Genomic DNA, 6,070 nt, shown 5'->3' with positions numbered 1-6,070 from the left:
AGCTGGAAGCGCAACCACCCCAGCCAAAAGGACTCGGCTCATCATATGGTTTTCCTATTGCGCGACCATTGTTTCCACGGCATTTAACCCTAATTCACCGGGATACACTGACGGAAGTAGCGGCCTCTTCATCCTCCTATCTGACAGTTGGTTCCCCCATAAAATTATACTGCCGCATCCAGGGCATTGCGGCTGGAGTCGTCCGAGAGCTCAAAGAGACTGCGTATGTGACTGTATTCCAGGCCCCCGCGACTGTGGGGGCCTGGAATTACCATAAGATAATTGAAAAGGTTTCCAGTTTTTAGGCAGAACATGGAAATCACAATAGGCATATGGTTTAATGTCAAACATCTACAAGGACCTATGAACATACGAGGAAGGACGGAGAGGAGACAGAGCCTGCCCTCGGGTAGGCAAAAAAAATGAAGAAGCAATCAATGAATTGAAACTGAATAGATGAAGTGCTTGGGTATTGAAATTTGGTACCGAATGCCACATACTATTTTGTTATTCGATAAGGTGTCAACAATGCATCAAAGTAGTGCATTTTGGTGCCCGCCCCCATTTTAAAAGCCAGAGCGTCTTGAGGCTTCACTTTTATGTGAAACATTCACCATTCTAACAAAGCAGCCGAGAAAGTGTGCCAAGTATTCACAAGCTAATATTATGTTGGAAGTGGAAGTAATCTAAATGCATAGTACTGCGCCATCTCCCCGGTTTATGCGAGGCCAACCAGAACAAGCAGAGACACAAAGTGCAAAAAAAAAGAAATAACAGGGACACGCTGCACACCTGCACTTGGCGTGGCTTCTGCTGGCATGGGTTCCGCGCACACACTTTGTAGAATCTCTTTAAGACTTGCAAGTTGAAGTCATACAGTACACACACACACACACACACACACACACACACACACACACACACACACACACACACACACACACACACACACACACACACACACACACACACACACACACACACACACACAGTATAGGCAACTATTTACCTGTTTTTCTAGTTTCAAGGAGTTTCCTGATCCCTGTTTTCCACTTTGAATCCGTTCATCTGCATCCTTTTCAATGTCTTTTTTCTTTTATTCCTTATATTCCTCTTCACACACACACACACACACACACACACACACACACACACACACACACACACACACACACACACACACACACACACACACACACACACACACACACACACACTCTTAAAGAAGCGCTGACAGCGAGGGGCTGAGTGGCAACAGCCCCCGCTCAGAGCCGAGCGGCTGCAGACCCGTGGTGGAGAAGGGCTCTTTTCAGCAGCCCATCCGTCACGTCACCTCAAACATTTATCTCCAACTGCCTTGATTTGCGTCTGATCTGGACAGATCTCATTATGGAGGCGGTCCGCAGCGCCCGGAGGTCAGGCGGGGCCCTCAGGACAGAGCCCAGGCGCTTTCCTCGGAGCCCAGGTCCGCCCCAGGTTCAGGGCCCGCCCCGGCCAGACTGAAGACTCCAGGATGCCCCGGGAGCATTCTCCCTGAACAAGTGGGTCAGCTCCGTGCCGACCGAGGCTCCAGCCTTCAACTCCCACACGTCAGAGTCATGCTCTACAGCGGGAGGCCACACAATTACTCTGCACTGTCTGGATCTGGTGCACAGGCCGAACAAAGAGGTATTCAGTTGGTAATTGTTATGTATGCCATTTGGGGAACATGTTTATGCAAAGATTATTGCATTAGCATTATTGCACAACGAAATTGACAAACAAGCCATAGTGCCATGCTCTACCCTGTTAAGCTACTCTGGGAATTGAACCATAACCCTAACAGTGTTAGTACCATGGTGTACCCTGTAGATTTACAGTGTTAGTGCCATGCTCATTGTGCTAGGCCATAAGCTCCACGAGGGTGTACCCGTCCCATCGAAAAAACCCAAATGAAACACCCAATCTGAGCCAGGCCTCGCGTAAAGACTTCCTGGAGCGCTTCAATTTGGGGTCAGGCCCAATTTTACTGCCTTGGGTCATGGATCCATGTAAACACAGAGTTCTGATTGGAACAGACAGGACCCTATGAACAGTCTGAGAGACAAACGAAATGCAACAAATAAATGGCCCCCCCAGTCCGATATACTTATATATATACTACATTTAGCCTGTTATAAGTAATAGGAATTACCACTGAAACTTTTTGAATCCACCCATGCGTTCATAAAATGTACTTGGCTTTCACGCAAGGGCCTCAAATAAATTGGAGGCAGTGCTTCAACAAACAAAGCACTTTTTCCTCAATTTGGTTCCATTGGAACAGCTGGACCTGAACAAATTTGTATAGAATGAACCATGTTGTTTTTTTGTTTTTTTTGTTTGTTTTTATAAATGGGTGCCACTTTCTTAGGGTTTAGTTTGAATTGGTTCCATTCGTTCTTGGGTCAATTCAGGTGCAGCCTAGGCTTTGTTTGGTACCGCTTATTTACCGGGTTATATTAAGATGCTTGTAATAAGAATTAATAGTTAATAAGGTCCTTATAAGAAGCTTACCCGCAGGGCCTGTTGTGTTTGCTCGGATTTTTATTATTATTATTATTCTCCTTGGCATTTTCCGGGCAAAAAGTGTCTGGAACACCACGAGTCACATTAGAACGCCTCAGACATCTCGTGGTTCAAGTTTGATCCATAATCGATCTACATTCCGAGGAAGAATATGTGAAAAACCCACTAAAACATTGCCATACCTTGATTCGTTTGTGGCACGGGTGCTTTGTGACATCATTATCCAATTTGTTATATTTGCAGGGCTGCACGATCAATCGTATTTTCATCGTCATCGCGATATGAACATGCGTGATAAACACATCGCAAAAGGCTGCCCGAAACGCTGAAAGGATGAATGATAAAAATCATTGTATTAAATAAATCTATTTTTATCCATCTGAGACAGCGCCGCCATCCGCGATCTATTTAATAGTGGACCCGCTCTGTGTGGAGACTCGGACACGGGGCCGACGCGCGGCTCTCCGGTTGAAAAATCAATGGAACTCGGATAACTGTAACTGATAACTTTTTTATTTAAAAGAGTTGTTTTTTGTTGAGTTTAGAAAATAATTGTGTGGTTAGTTGTGTAATGAAATGATTGAATTTTTCTGTGTGTTTTCATGTCACAGATGCCAAAGAGAAGCTGAAAGTCTAAGACAAAGAAGCAGTGGGCAGAACGTCCACACTGTGTTCCATGTCAACTCGGAAATTTGTAATTTGGTGTCAGTAGGATGTGATGCTGCGTTTCAAGGGAACTCTGAAAACTGTAATCCACTAAGATGACTAAGATGGACCCTGCATATTGCTAGCTGCAGCTATATTTAACATTATTGTGTTTATAAGACTATATAAGTGTTAATAATAGCATTCATTAGCAGTTAACTATGCACCTATTAACTGTTAACAATGCTTTTATTATGTGTTAATAAGACTATATAAGTGTTAATTGCAGCATTTATTAGCAGTGAATAATAGCATATATATTAGCAGTTAACTATGCACTTATTAACAGTTAACTATGCTTTTAGAATGTGTTAATAAGATGTGTTAATTACAGTATTTATTAACAGTAAACTACGCTTTTTGGAGCTCCCCCATCTGGAATGAGCACTACATGCAGTCAAGGCTGATAAAATGTGAATATAAAATACATATGTAAATATAATATTTTCGCGGCGAAGCACAAAAATCCACTTAAGACATCTCTTTTGAAAAACTGGTTTAGTGTTTGGTTGTCATCACTTTCAGGTAAATGGCAGCCGCATGCTGCCACAAAGCGAACGTTCTCTAAAACATCACCTCAAACAGGCCTTTGAAAAAAGAAAAAGCGCAATCGTTAGTAAAATTACAACTTCTTTCAACATTGAGGTCAATTGTAAAATACATTCTGAAAACATTTTATAAAACAACACTGATCACATCAGCACAAGTTGGAAACAGCAACGGCGCTTCACTTCCGCGGTGTGACGTCAACACGCGACGGCGACCAAGATCAATGGAAAGCAAACATCAGCATGTGAGTCACAATGTTCAGCTCACATGAGAAACAATACAATACACACAAACACGCGCAGAATCCAAGGCGCTTATTACGGGCCTTCCTGATTGGTAGGCGTCGCCGTCACTTGTTGATGACGTCACACCGCAGAAGTGAAGCGCTGTCCACCTGCTCTGCTCTGTGGAAAACAACTTCATTAAACCGTTCTTCTTCTTGTTATAATTATTATAATTATTATTATTATTATTATTATTATTATTATTATTATCATATTTTGGTATCAAACTGGTTGTTGGTGGCGGTTCCAACTTGTGATCAGTGTTGTTTTATTTTACATTTTCAGAATAACTTTTACACTTTAGCTCAATGTTGAAAGATACTGTCACTGTACTAATAATTGCAGTATTTATTTTAAAAGGCCTGTTTGAGGTGATGTTTTAGAGAACGGTCTCTTTGTGGCAGCATGCCGCTGCCATTTACCTGACAGTGATGACAACTAAAAACTAAAAGGGTCTTTCAAAATAGATGTCTTAAATGGATTTTTGTGCTTCACCGCTTAAAATATTGTATTTATATATTTATTTTTTATTCACATTTTATCAGCCACATGCAGTGCTCATTCCAAATGGGGGTTTATTAACCTTAATACTGTTCCCGCTATAGATTCGGTAGCTGCAAAAAGCATAGTTAACTTCATAGTTAACTGCTAATACATACTGTAATTAACACTTATAGTCTTATTAACACACTATTAAAGATAGTTAATTGTTAATAATGTAAGTGCATAGTAAACTGCTAATAAATGCTATGAGTAAAACTTAGTCTTATTAACGCAATAATAATGTCAATATGCATCTTATAAGGACCTTATTAACTAACACTTGTTAAAAGCACCTTAATATAAAGCGTTACCCTTTGCTTTAAACGGACGGGTCCAACACAGGTCTGCGTAGGAAAGTCACATTTTGGAATGGTGAAACCCTCTTTCACACAGGTAATGGAAATCCGTAGCAACCATTATTTGAACGGATAAGGCTTTTCCACCTCAATTAAGAGACTAAAGGGGGCAGGAGGATTAACAAAAAAAAAAAAAAAAAAAATGGCTAGAATTGTCTCAGCAGAGGCAGGACTTGTAGCACCACACCTAAGCTGCTACCTTTAACATCTCTGCCAAACACTACTGTATTTGTGTTTCCAGTCTTATTTCCTGTTTCCATAACCATTTACTCTTAGCTTCCCCTGCCAACACTTTTAGAACGTGTTGGATAACTGGATCAGCAATAGTAGAGCGCGTCGAGCATGGCGCGCGGGGGGGGGGGCAGAAGAAATAATGATTTCTCTGCATCTGGGATAGATATTTGCTAGCAAAGCCAGGCAAGGCCGGGCTTGCAGGTCCCAAGATTGTTTCCTTACTGTAATGAATTTGACTGTGGAAGGCAGGGCCGAGGCAGAGGAGAGCTGGGTTAATGAACAAAGCAGGTGTCTGTGTGGGGAGGTGCGGTGGGGTGGGGTGGGGGGCGTATGTGGAGCTATTTGTCTTTGGTCTGTTTCACTCATAAAGCCAGTTTACCATGAATGACAGACTCACCCTGCAGATTGGGAAGAGACTATGTTATCAGCGCACTTCCAAAACTTCAGGGGCCTCGAGGTCGCACTCGAGGTCCCGGTTGAGGATGCGAGGCCGGCGCGCGAAGCCTGCGGAGGTGTTATTCAGCAGGAAGGCTTCGGTTACTAGTGAAAGGAGGTGTGCGGAGGGGTTGATTAGATGCCTGTGACCGAATTGAGCTGCGCGTAGCGGCGGGATAATCCCTTCCTCTCTGCGTTTGAGTGCAAGTAGGACAAAGTGCAGCCTCTACAGTGGCATCAGCAGGGATGATGTAAGACGATAGCGGATACAAATAGGAGCTAGAGTCCCTGTGGTCTACGCACTATTTTTTGCCATCATCTGTTATTGTGAAGCGCGGCGCTTTGTCCGACGGACCGGCGGGGGCGGAGGATAGAGCAGATAGGTTTTATGTGAACTAATTTTTTTGTTTATCTCTT

Source organism: Zeus faber, assembly GCF_960531495.2.
Source record: "Zeus faber genome assembly, chromosome: 3".
In the NCBI taxonomy this organism is placed as follows: Eukaryota; Metazoa; Chordata; class Actinopteri; order Zeiformes; family Zeidae; genus Zeus; species Zeus faber.
Note: the sequence above shows the minus strand (reverse complement) of the source record.